We start from the raw sequence: 15191 nt of genomic DNA, 5'->3' as shown, positions 1-15191 counted from the left end.
TGATAAACGATCAAGTCGTAAGTATATGGGCTTAACAGGGTCAAAATAGAGAGACTTGATCACTGGAGTGTATTTTCTCGTTTAGTTGATTACCGGTTCTCTTAATAAAAAGAAGATAATGATACATTAATACAACACCTATAATATGCTTTGCATGTATCGTAACGAATATGTGTGAACAAAGGGAAAAGGAAAGAACAAAGACGAAGCTTATGTCACGACTGGTAGTAATTAAGGAAATCTATCTGAATCGTCTATAGAGTAGATAAAAATATAATAGGATTCTACTATTAATGACATAATATATCGAGTTTTTACAATCCGAAAGATTTGCCTCATTTGACAAGTCTATTTACATAATTTTGAAGAACTTTATTGTAATCATCGAGAGAGTAAATTTTAATAAAAAGTTATGAGCTATTCTTTGCGATAAATATGAATTGTAATTATCATCATTTATGATAATTATTTTATAATATAATTAAAGCTATGATTTATGGACACGTTGTGTCGTTTTAAAAATGGGAGACTTTAACGGTCGATAACAGTGAAGTTAAATATATGACTCTAGAATATCAGAATAATATGTATAGGAGTTGAGACTTTTCCAAAAGGCTGAAAGAATTAAAAGTTGACTATCAAAAGTAATTTTTTTCAGAACTTTACAAAGATATCAAAAAAATTGTTTAGTATATATTATTACCTATGAAGGCGAATAGTTTATAAAAAAATATTTATATGATATACTTAAATATTATTAATAATGTCGATTTAAAAGTGTGTAATATTTTTTTACATTGTTTATCATAATTGCAACTTTAAGACTATATGAAAATCTGTTAAAGCTTAAAGAAAAACCAAATTGAACTTAGCTTTGACTGGTTGTGACTGGAGCTGGTCTGAATAAGTATAATAATAGTACCTATAGATGGTTTGGTTTCTTCTAAATAATTAAAATAATATTATAATATAACTATAATAATGAGAAGAATTTATATATTAATATTTTATTACGACGATGTATAATAATTAACGTCGATCCGTCTTGGTTAGGTAAGTCGGTGATAACGCGCATGGTTCGCACACGAGAAACTATAATAATATAATATAATTGAACAGTATGTATTGCGTTTAAGCACCTAAAAATACGCTTATGACGTATATAATATCGTATACAAAATAATGCGCGTACTGTTATAATTAACAGGGCACCGCCAACGCCCACAGGCGTGCAGTGATAATTATAACAAATCTCGAAAATGTGCGAACTGCTGTCCGGTTCGCAGTCGGCGCGCCGTATAATTTTATTACTATTCGCGCACGCGAGAAATTAAATGCATAACATCTGAATACATTTATGTATATATGATACGTGTGTGTGAGAACACGCGTAACAGCACGGGCTATAGCTATAGTCCGCGCATTATGCGAATAGAAAAGATCGACAGCCAGTGCGCTGTTTAATCGGTTGGTCGGGCTCAGGTCCTATAGATGTATAATGTATAGTTGTAATACACTAATAGCAGCTATATAAAGTATTATTGTACGTTTCAGTTGTGCGGGTTGTATACATACAGGGTGATTCACCAAGCATGTTCACCCCCATCTCCACCTTAAAGTATAATAACACATTGATTAAAATTCTTGAATATTCTCTTACTATATTTTAAAAGAGTGCCGTGTGGCGATACAAAAGCCCGTTTTTCAAATAATAAACCATCCTCTTTTTTTACTGTAAACTGTTGTGGACGATTTTCTGAAAATGTCGACGTATAAAAAATGAAATTAAAAAGAATAGTTTTTAAACTATTTGATTTCGTGTACTGGGGAATGGGGATATATGTCCACGATAATGTGTTTGACTATTTAGAAATTATAGTATTTAATACATAATTAATCTATCAATATTTTTAATTTAAAAAAAAATGGTTTAAATATGATAAATACTAGATCCAATATTACCTACATCTATTTACCTATGTTTTAGTAATGTCGTTTTAAGGTAATTTTCTTTGATATAAACATTGTTATAACTGAAAAACTACTCATTGGAATTTTGAATTTAGTACATCAAAAATTTCCAAAAACTTGGACTTAATTGAAACCGAATAGTTTACAGTAGTAAATGATGAAGATTTCCATTTAAAAACAGAAGTTTGTTTCTCCGCAGAAGGCTCCTTAAGCAGTACGAGAAATTTCGAAAAATTAAAAATATGGTCTTACATTAAATTTGAAAATTCCAAAAATCAGTTTTTGAATAACTGTATTGTTGAAGAAAAAAAGGGTGATCATACTCGGTGAATCACTCTGTGTGTACGTGCGTGTATGTGTGTGTAACCGAACCGTTTTCGACGTACATATAGGTAATTTCGAATTCCGTATTGTCGGCATGACTGCTTCATTTTTATGATATTTCATTTTGTTTTGAAGCCTATCATATATATTATAGTGTATTAAAAAAAAAAAAAAAAAAACCATTACTAACGTACAAGCAATTATAATTTATAATATTGTTAAAAGAAAAAATACACACATAACATTAAGCTCGACGATGCACTCGCGGTATCTCACGGCCCACGGGTTTGACCAACGACGTGGTTACCGTCTGACTATACGTGAAATAATAATATAATGTAGGTATAACGACGCACGCGTATTGTACAGACCGTTTCGAGCTCCCGCGTCATCGACTGACCGGTGTTTTATTTTTTTTATTTAATTTACACGAGATATTATTATTGATACATACGAACGTATACGGATAATAATAGTAATAATAATAAATTATGCGAACAGTAACCCGACCCGTCTATGTATATAAATATAAAATAAAGGTATTATTATTGTATTATATTATTATGTAGTATACCTATGCATATGAGTATGTATTGTCCGGTGGTAAGTATTATGTAATGTACGTCGAACGACGTGCGTGGACATATCGTTGGTTTCAAAGTGCGTATTAATATTGTACACGATGATAGGTATAGTAATAATATTATAATGTAATAACATTAATAGCACAGATTTCGGACACATAGAAGGTATATTAAATTGTTATATTTATACAGAATGTCAATAGTCGCCGGTAATGTAGGTAAACATAACAATATGTTATTGGATTTTTAAAAGGTCTAAAGTAGTGCCCATCATGAAATATGCAAAATTGTCACCTATTCTGATAAAATAATATTCTACAGTAGATTACGCGCATGATGCAAAACGTATAAATAGTTATGGAAAAAAAATACCGTGTTTTGTTTTCACTGGACTATTTTTGATGCGGTGAACGAAACACGAGCGTGAGGATGTATCCTATAATCTTGCAGAAGTGTAATATTATGTTCTACCTACAACAGCACACGTTGTTTATACGATTTTAAAATTATGAAAAATATGTTAAAAATATTTCAAAAAACAAGTTTTCAAATACATATTATATTATATAGGTGGTAATCGCATGATCGTAATTCGTAAAAATAATGCACGCGTAACCGGTAAGCACAGAAACGCCAATATACACGAAACACGACATTTATGATAATTATTTTTATTTTTCAAAATTCAACAAGATTTTCTAGTTATAGACTTGCGTGCACTACAATTTTATAGCAATTTCTATAATATGCCGACTTTGTGAAATCGTTAAAACATTTATTTTTCTAGGCGTGTAAGAACATTTTTGTAGTCCGACTGAAACATGTTTTAAAAAACGCTTTAATAATGTTGTTTATTCGTCCTAGAAACTATTATTAAAATATTATATGACGGCAGCCGATAGGGACGTGTAAACGTGTTACATTTTTATTTTCGGCTAATCGAAAACCGACGTATATTTACATAATACATTATTTATTATTATAATTATTATTTTAAGTACCGTAATTCGCACCACACTGTGGTATAGAAAACAAGTTCGTAAATAGGCTTACTCAGTAGCATATCCAGACTTGTATTTATTTATTTTTTGTTTTTTTTTTTTTTTTAGGAGAAGGGTTGAAAAAATGTAACAAATTAAATTGTTTTGCATTTTATGTGATTTTTTTATAATTATACATTTTACTATTTTTTTTAAAAAATTTTGTTTACGATTATTGTAGAAGTTTAATAATATGTGAATATTCTTCTTTTTTAAAACTATAAATGTATATTCATTTTTCGTTTTAATGTTTCGCAAGTTTTCTATCTAAAATATTGTTCATTAATGTTTTGCTCGATTTATTAAATAAATAATAAATCGCTACAAATATAGATCACAAACACTACAACAGTTGTGCCATGATCGGTGTAATCATTACAAAATACAGACTGATTAATATTTTAACACAAACAATAATATTATGAAAAACGCTATCAAAATTCAAAAATACACTTAAAACCGGAAATTGTAAAATATTAATATAGCAATTATTATGTTACTATTATGTTATCTGTATCATGTAATGCGGATTAGCGATGACAGTGTAGTGCTGACGTGCTGTACTGCCGGTTAGTGTTTATGTCATATTATACAATACGATATCTTACAAGAATCTTATAGTTACATTTTTGACATGTAATTGTGACTGCTGGGAATTTAATCTAAACAAACTGTAAGGAACAAAGTTTATCTGAAAACGATACACGCTATTTAAATTATTATTTGTAATTTTTTTAAACTATTGTGTTTTATTTGTAAATACCTATTTCATATTTGATATCAATATTGGTATTTGAATATTTAGCCAAAATTTTTGGTGGCGGGGTTGCACCCCTGTAACCACCATCTGGATACGAAACTGGACTCACTTCATTCTTTTCATTTCGCCAAAATAATAGTTGTATTATATACATTTAAGTACTCATTTACACTATTACGTGATGAGACTATGAGAGTAATAAAAGTCGTGGTAACGAGGTATAAGAATAGTAATAAAAATAACAACAATAATATGTCTGTGACTGTCTAGACGAATAATCCCCCATCATGTTACAACGGTTTGAATGTTAAAAATTTAAAACAAAATAAATACTACGATGTCATAACGCTAATGGCTCATTTTTAAGTCCTTACATTTATTAAATATCATTAATTTTTAAAATGTTACTGACAGCAAAGAATAATATTTCTATAAGTTTTAATTTTACCAAAAACCAAAACATTTAAATATAATAAATAATGTCTTAATAGTAGATGGTATTATAACTTTTATTATTGTTATTTAGTTATTGCTAGGTATTTTATATAAAATAATGTTTATGATTTGTTATATTTACTTAAAGACATTATACTGACTGTTTTTCTTAATCGAGATTATAATCTATCATTTTTTTTACTTGTAGAGGTTAAATTAATATTTGTAAGTAAATTTTGAGTTATTTAGATGTTTAGTTGAATGTTGAATGAATATAGACTTCCACTTGTAGTTTGAGTAATGCTTATAAAATGTAAAAAGGTTTTTATTTTATTTTTTTTAAGAACAATTCAGTGAGTAGTGTTTAGCTCTAAAAGCTTTATTACATATCTCTATAAACCTATTAAAAATAAAATACCAATGTCACTTTAAAGTAGTTATAGCTTTTTTCAAAACCTTTAAAAAAAACTAGGTAGATACTAACAACATTTTTCAACAATTAACTATACTATTATTTATTTTTGTGTTTTGCGTTAATTTATTATTAATTTAAAATTATTTTGATATATCCACATTTTATTTAACACCGAAATGAGCAAAATCAGACAATTACCAATACAGGTGGACTTATTTTGTATAAGTACTTAGCTTTTTAATTTTAAAATACTTAATTAGTAGGTATAATAATCGTTAAATCAAGATTTTTAAAGTAATCGTAGGTAAGTATAACTGGTAGATAGATTTCTAGAAGATTTCGTTTGAAACACTAATTTAGAAAGGCTTGATATTGACTTGTTCTGTGAAACATTATTTTTGCCTTTTGGTCACTAAAACAATGCCGAGAAAGCAATATTGTGTAATTGAAATTATTATGTGTTATTATGCGTTAAAAAAAAAAGAAATATTAGTAGTATACGTGCATACTGCATTTGAGTGTGTATATATAACAATATTATGTACAGCGGCAATTAATTATAAACAGTTCTCAAACTGTTTCTCATAACAAATAATTTCTACAGGAGAAAAAAATAATTTTATTATGCTATAGTTATATTTATCATTTATATGCAATATTATGTTTGTTTACGATTTTTGTGCGCGTGTGTGTATGTGTGTGTGTGTGTGTGTGTGTGTGTGTGTGTGTGTGTGTGTGTGTGTGTGTGTGTGTGTGTGTGTGTGTGTGTGTGTGTATGTGTATAAGCGATATACACCGAAATGTGTACACTCGCGGTTCTAAAATTTGGTATATTGGTAATCCTATACCCTGGGTATGTTCGTCGAAGCCAAAATTTTAAAATTTTGCATTTTTAAACTGCTTAAGTGCCATGAAGATTTTTATTGTTTTTTTCTATGTTGTCATCATAAGATCCAAATTTGGTTCTTACAAAGAATTCACGAAAAGCGAATATTTCTTTGTTTGTATATGGTTGCAATTGGTTAAACAAAATAAAATATTTATTATAATTGTGTTTAATTTTAAGCATGTATTTTGTATTTGGTCAAAACCACGCAAAATTACTGTATTAAAAATATGTGTAGTTAGGATTTAACTAAGTTTAACTGTAATCAATTATCTTTATTACTTATTGTATATTTGTATAAATTAATACAGATTGTATATATATTCTTATTTCTTGTTGTTTTTAATAACTATAATAATAAAATAAAAAAAAAGTTTAAAATTTTAAATCACACAAATCCACTGACATTGTTTAATTTGTCGTGTATTCTAGCAGGACCAGCTAGTAGTTTATAAATCGCAATGTTTAATTTTTATACAATAATGAGTCATACAATTTTAGTTGTTTAAGTTTTGGTTTTATACGTGTTAGCTTAATTTGTTATTGATCTTTGAATAATTATTTGCGAATTATGCTTTTGGTTTATAATTATTATGCTCTATTATAACAATACTGTGATGTCCTGGATGATCGCCTGCACTCTGCCGATTCAGTTATTACAAATAGGTAATGCAACTATACAAGAATAAGTTAAATATAATTATGTATGTGACGTATTTATATCGACACACAATAATTTACGCTCATCAGTGATTTTTCCTGATATTTAACAAACGATTTTTGGAATTCAACCCTTTTTCCTCTTGTTACCAGTAGTCACGCGCTCAATACCCACAGGACGGCGCGTGCCTTATACGATATTTTTATCATCATATATCTACTCGCTGCACGTGCAACTCACACACACACTAGTCTCTATAGCCGACGTTGTGATATAAGTATTACTCTTCTCTGCGTATAATTACCGGTTAACCGCCACGTTTGGATGGTTCACATGTTTTCACGTGCTTATATCTTTTAGCCACTGCATTCGTTAAGTTGTTTTAATTGGTTCGGAAGCAGGGAATTGAACTCATGGCTCATCTTCTTTATCTGCCTTCTTCAGTCGCAGCTACCGCAGTCATTACTACTGAGTCAGCACCATGTATAACACACATTGCACTATAAATTATAACACACAATATTCTGTATACTGCAATGCTACTTTACATAATGTATAACATTAAGCACAACCAAAAATTTCTATAATATATTGAATAATAATATCATTACTGAACTTATGTATCACAGCAATTTAGATTAACACATATTACCGGTATCTAACTTTCGGTACACCAATGTGATATTAATAACAAATTTAAAAATAGAATAATATCTATTATATTTTTAACGCAGTTAATAAATTTACAAGATAAAACAAATATAGTAATAGCTGATAACCAACTAACATTTTATTCTCCATATTAAAAGCATCATGCGTTTCATAGTTAACGAAATATCAATTTTGATATTCACCGTTAAATTATTATACCTAATATTGATAAAAAAAAAAAGATTAGATATTTACGTAATAAGTAGTTGTAGAATGAGTTTAATGTAGCAATAAAAGAATATAATATACGACTTTGACAAGTGATTTAATACATTATGAGAAGAAATATTTGCAAAAAATATGTTTATTTTAATATGGTTAGGTAGATAATATTTTATATTTTTGGGACGCTAATTTCAAAACTGGGCGAAGGATGCTAGGTACACTAAAGCCTCCTTCAAAATTGCATCTATAGTTAAAGAATAGATTTTAGATGAACTGATTAAATAATAATTAACAAACAAAAATATTCACCTGAATAATAAAATTATAGATTATAATAAGTGTTTGTTGGTTCTTAACCTCTGCTAAGTCTTCTATTCTATAAATTCAAATACGCCATTCAAATTAAATTTTTCTCACGTTATTATCTTCATTAAACCTTTTTCTTAGATCTCGGGCCACATCACAAAGCACTAGGATTAATTTCTTTACCAAACTAATGGTATTCGCGAAACCTGCATTACCTTCTTGGGCGTTCAACTGAAATTACTAATTGGTTTCTCTGCAAAGAAAAAAATAATTCAAGATTATACCCGCGTACACAAACGTGACATCAGAAGTCCGGAACTCGATACGAAGTGAGTAGTATCATTAAGATAAAAACACTCGATATAAACGTGTTTTCGGACAAACCAAAGAAAACACACTTTCATTGTCATAAAAGTGATAAAAATCTTTTCTGTATAGTCTGTGTAAAATAATATACAAAAGAGATACAGTACGATCAAATTGTAGTAAATATAGCGGTATTGGAACTCCGTATTTAATATTTATGCAGTATAATATATTAAAATATATTGAACTTAGCATTACAGGTATTTAGTACGTATTATGGATCATATAAAATGAGCGTTTAATGATTTTATTCATTTTTTTTGTCAGAACAATTTATTCTTTTCACTGGCAAACGGCCGACGTCTTATATTTATACACATATATATTATATACATCAGCGTATAATTTACTAAATCGAACAGTACCTAACGCCTATATAGGTATAACTATAGGTATTTAACTACCTAAATATGTAAATAGACTATATATATACATTGTATTGGTTATATTTATGCGAACGGATACAATTAATAAACGAATATATATTATTCAAAGTTTTTATAAATCACTTATTCAATACAAGTAATTTTTTTTTCATGTGGTGTTATTTAATATCAGATAAGTCTTCGAAGTGCACTTAAACGCGTATTTAAGAGTGAACTAGTGTTACCATCGCTCCCGTTGGGTTTTTTTTTAGGGATTTAGAAGCGGCAGCATTATTATTGTCCACAACCTGCCGCTCCATTGTCCATTTACAGCCGAACGTGTTTAATTCGAAATTTTTAAGCTCAAAATCGTGATACCTACAGAATTTTTTCCCCGGTCCCTAAACTTTCCTATTTAAACAATGTGAAAAAATTCGAAATTTTAATTTTATAAGATGATGATTATTATTTACCCCTACATGTATCAACATTTTATGTACAAATTTATTAGATTCAGACATATTGGAATCTGTAATAACTGTAACAAATACCGAATCATTCAATGAAGAACAGAAACAATAATGCACTGAACCTCCATCACCATTTCCAGGATTTCACATTATAATGAATTGAGACAACTTACTGAAAACAATCCAGAGATTAATAAAGAACGTTTAGAAGTTTTAAATAAAATTTAATGATTTAGGTACTAAAATTGCTGAAATTAACAGAAAAACACTGCAAACAAAAATAAAAAAAAATTTTATACATTTTTAAAATTATACCACATAATACATAAATATTTAATAAATATCATGCTGTTTTAAATTTAATGCCTATTTTTAAATTGTATTTTTAGTTTTTGGATTACTCTAATTTTTGGAATTTTTTTAAAACTTTGAGTACGGCTGTGTTTAGTTATCCATCAATCAAGTGATATATGAAAATGTCTAAATTATAATTATTAGTGAGACACGTTGTTTAAGAGAAAGGGGGATATTAGATACAGTATCAAATATCTTTGCTTGCAAGGGTGCCAAAACTCTGAATATTTGTCTGAGTTTCAACGACAATATTATTACTTAAAAATATTTAAATAGTATTTTTATTTCATAAGTAATGTATGAGTTATAACTCATGATGAGTGTTACTTATGAATCATGATGATGGTCACTTTAAATGGTAAACAATATTTCAAAAACACAAAAATATTGATTGAGACACTTTAGTGGCTATAACGTACGTTGAAACATCAAATCCTATACATATACAGTCTACGTACATTGATATCAATGATCTTATGGATAATTCGCGGAAATATGCATCACGATTGATTATGCACCTCGTTCATTGCACTCGGTTTTCCGCCGAAGATCCGTCTGGTATTTTATAGTCTTCACTTTTTGCGTTTATTATATATATATTTAATCCAATCGTTTATCCCATATTCACGTAATTGCGTGTAATCGTGTATTCTTTCATTTCATGCCTTTTGTGACCGGTGCGCCTCGACTGTAATATCGATCATGCACACAGTTGTTGTTATAAATGGAAAGAAGAATTTTACTAACGAAAAACATAGCTCGTTATTCGAATCCTTTTCCGGCAAACTTTGTACTGTACACAGGTACGCACTCATACAACATTATACCGAAGATGTGCGCTGTACGTGTGTGTGTGTGTGTGTGTGTGTGTGTGTGTGTAGGATAGCGACCATTAATGAAATTTTATTGCACGTTTATATTATTATATTATACGCTGTGAATACTGGTAGTGCGGGGATGTGCCTTATGTCCCGGTGAGCTTACGTCGGCAATAAATCAATCCATAATTAGCGATCGATATGATCGAGTCACGGAGTTTGACGGCAGCGATGATGCAATAGATATAATATTATATGCTTATTATATTATACCATTACTCGTCTTCTCGTATACTCGGGAAACGGGTACGACTACGCGCGCGCGAATGTATAATATACGCAAACACTACTGGTTTTAACCGGTTCCTCGGTCGCGCGCGACATGAAGATATTATAAACAATAATAATCGTTTTTTATTAATTCATCGTGTGTCAGAGTGCCGCCACCACTGCCACAGCTAGTAAGCCGCCGAAGACTGCAACAAGTGTAGTACGTCATGTCTTTTTTATTTATTTACATTTACATTTATGCGGCACGTCTCATCGTCAAGCGTCGAATGAAAAAAATAAAATCAAAACGATATATACTATATATATATATACCACAAATAACTGAATGAGTGTAGGTTATATTGTATATATTGTAATATATATTATTGCGTAGGTCAGAAAACCACTACTGTATATCGATTTAATAACATATAAAGGTACATTTGCTGATGTGTATATACATGGTTATATGGCTATATACCTACATAATGTAAACAGCAAAAACATCCTTCGATAAAATTTCACCGGGACAAAGACTCGATTCACGTACGTTATACAGAGAGATATTTTCCTAAAGACAATAATAAAATAATTTTTTTTCTCCTTAAAAATAATATAAAAATCGTCAATACAGTCAGAAAACAGTTTTACAAATATTTAAAAATGGGGTGTATATAAGTGGTGTGTGGGGTCTGATCTCCACATAGCCCCTTTCTTAAAGGGGTATCAAAAGTCAATCGTGAATACGATCATATATGACTAATCAGAAGTGTTTGTTAGTTATCTTAGTAAATAGTAATTCTGGGTTGCATAAAAAATTGATTAATTAAATAACTCAATAAAATATAATTGGCCAATCACTAAATGAGAACCATTTTTTAAGGGACCTTTAGCTCATTATTGCTTCATTGCTAATGCAACCCAGAATGATATCTTTAATAGATAGTACTACTCCTTTAATCGTGTTAGTAAAGTATAAGTAGTGGTATTGTGATAGTAACGACTATCTCTCCACCAAACCCACCGTACTACAGAAAAACATAATAATAATATAAATACATACATGAGAATAATTCTCTGAGTACACTATATACGACCCTAGTGTATAATAGTTGTATACTATAACTACTAAGGCTACTGAAGGGTACTGCTCTTGAGCCTTGACTCTAAACAATGTGCACTATGTCCATATCTAATACGCTTGTATGTATGAAGATTATCAGATAAATTTTTATCTCGAAAAATTCAAATAGTTTTAATTTTACCAAAAACCAAAACATTTAAATATAATAAATAATGTCTTAATAGTAGATGGAATTATAACTTTTATTATTATTATTTAGTTATTGCTAGGTATTTTATATAAAATAATGTTTATGATTTGTTATATTTACTTAAAAACATTATACTGACTGTTTTTCTTAGTCGAGATTATAATCTATAATTTTTTTTACTTGTAGAGGTTAAATTAATATTTGTAAGTAAATTTTGAGTTATTTAGATGTTTAGTTGAATGTTGAATGAATATAGACTTTTACAAGTCTATATTTTTCAATCGTCGTGGTATTGTTTTAATGTTGATACATAGAAAAATTCCTATTACTTTAACTAATAAACGAAATAGCCAAAACAAATACATTGAATTTTATAATTTAATTATTTAGTTTGTGCATTTTGAAATAAAATTTATTAAATAGATATAATATATTACTTTTTATTATTTATTATCATAATTCAATGTGTAAGTAATTGATAATTTTTCGGTTTATTTAAACTTAAAAATCTATAGGTTATTCATATAACTGCGAGACGTAAGAATAACTAGTAACTACGTATAATTTAAATTTGGTGGCTTTAAATTTACTAAAAATTAATTTTGCACAGGTGCACTAGTTTTTTCAGATAATGAAAAAACTATAGACTTTTTTTTCAAATATAGCTGATAGGTGAGGGATTTTTCTCTGCAGAACTGAACCGGCTAAACCCCTCCCCCTAACATATACATAAAAGTTATTTATATATGCCGATAGCTAATATAGGTGTATTAATTGATTGAGATTATATCATAACTTGTGTAAAAATAGGCAATAATAAATAATAGATAGTAGTAAATATAAACCAATTATAAAATAGAAATCGATCGAGGAATAGAAAATGACCTGATATTAGAACTTAGAATATGCTTATAAGTTGTCACTTAGTAAAATATTTTGCTTTGCTAGAATTTCTTCATTATCCAGTGAAAACATGATTACGATTTTTATATAGTGAAAATGTACCACGGTTTAGTATTTGATAGAATTTCAAAAAATTATTAAAATAAAATAGTGTATTTAAGGTAAAAAATATAGAATTAATTGATTTATGAGGTACCTAACATTTATCGTATTTTGTTTTAGACGTTTTAATTAAATATTTTATTTTCATAGTAACAAGGATAGTTCCTTTTGCTTAATCGTATAATATAATCTATTCGTAAATTAGAAATCAGACAAAATAATTTATAGTAAACTTTTACACAAGCAAATAATAAACGCACATCAACAGTGATATTAATGGTAGGTATATTAAAACATCCACCATTGTGCCTTCATAATAATTTTATATATTAGTGACACAAATGGAATTTAGACGAAAGTGAGAGCAACGATAGATGACCCTGTTAGTTCAAATTTTTAATTTCCCTAATGAATTTATATAAAGAGTTTCACAACATTTTTCTAAATAATTTGATACATAGGTTTAACAAATTCATACCGTAATATAATTATTGTAATTGAAACTTTACCGTATCGTTAATATTTTGCAGTTGGACACTCAATTACATCAATTACATTATTTTATGCCTATTACTATAACTAAACTGATAGTAAATGGTTCCGTCTCGCATTTGTTCACTTCGGCTATTGACGGATATAATAATAGAATAGAATGTTTCTAATATTTTATAGTAATAATTTCACTTCGAGTACATTAGATTTCTATAACAAACAAAATAATTCTTATCGAAATCGCCTAATTATTTTTTACCTGACTACAAGAGTCGTGCCTGTCGCAAACTCACAACAAGTTTTTTTAGGACATCAGGAAAACAGATATCATTATAATATATTAAAATCATGTCAATGAGCTTTGAATCGTTTCACTAAATATAATTTATGGCGCCCATTTGGCAAGGAATCTACTTTTTCATTAGATGCTAGGATAATTTGGGCACTTTACTGTCGTGCACTGGTTTTCAGGGTGTGCTTAAATATTTGGGGGATGTCAATATATCCCACAATGTGTATATATATATAACCTACTGGTGTATTCTAGCCTCCTCACCTCGTGAATTGAGTGGGATAAAATTTAAAATTCTAAAAAGTTACATCAAATCAAAAATATGTTGAGCATCCGTTCTGTTGTGCTCACTTATTATTATTGAAGGTAATTAGTAAACTATTGAACTCGAAAAACGATGATTTTTACCAGAAATTGAATAAAATTACTTTTTCTGAGAAATTTTACTCGTATAGGTTTTTATTACGCTAAACTAATAATTTTTTTTCCCACCACTATCTGAATAAAAAAATTGAAATAAAACAAAGACGAGATAAAAGAAAATCATCATATCTACGTACGTCATACTTAATAATATATGTACGACTCCAGTACAAGTGTGTGTTTAAGAATTTATTAAATTGTATACGTAGATAATTTGCAAAAATATACAAAATAATAATTATGATTTACCGCACGTGTTCATGATGGTTAACTATTATCTACCGTACCTATATAGTTACTACTATAATTTTGTACGATCGTATTTGCTGTAGCTATAGAATATAGATAGTAATATACACTGTACAGACCTATATTTATAGGAAAAACATTTAAATACAATTATTCAACGGATTGGACATTTCCATATCATTGATTAAAGTTACTGATATACTTGGGTACATATATTTTTTTTTGCATATTATACTGCATTAATTATATATTAATATTATTATGAATAACTATTGAAGTAGTTTGATGAAATATTATGAAAATTATTGAAAATCTTAAGCCAATTCTTTACTATAAACGTTCAAAAGATACGTAAATTTAGACGACATTAGTACAAATTTTTACGAGTAGGTACGCGCGGATTCACTATTTAGCCTTTAGGTTGAGTTAAACGCAAATTTATCAATAGCTATACAATGTAAAGTAAGGTAATTACGTGTAAAGTTACAGTGAATACAATTAAATACTGTATTTTCGAATAGTTATTCTATACCAGTTTTCGTTCAAAAGCAACCA

General features: G+C 28.7%; 1 protein-coding gene across 2 annotated transcripts in view; it reads right to left on the bottom strand.

The window, feature by feature from the left end:
- Positions 1–15191, bottom strand: part of LOC113548329 — a 48776-nt gene that overhangs the window by 20493 nt on the left and 13092 nt on the right. Inside the window, exon 2 of one of the 2 annotated variants that reach the window (XM_026949150.1) lies at positions 7381–7576. The exons of the other annotated variant lie outside the window; for it this stretch is intronic. The gene's annotated coding sequence lies outside the window, so the exon portion shown is untranslated. The remainder of the gene's footprint in view (positions 1–7380; positions 7577–15191) is intronic. 2 annotated transcript variants of the gene reach the window in all.

Source organism: Rhopalosiphum maidis, chromosome 4 (assembly GCF_003676215.2).
Source record: "Rhopalosiphum maidis isolate BTI-1 chromosome 4, ASM367621v3, whole genome shotgun sequence".
NCBI classification, from domain to species: Eukaryota; Metazoa; Arthropoda; class Insecta; order Hemiptera; family Aphididae; genus Rhopalosiphum; species Rhopalosiphum maidis.
The sequence above is the reverse complement of the archived record's forward strand: the minus strand, read 5'-3'. Positions and strand labels throughout refer to the sequence as shown.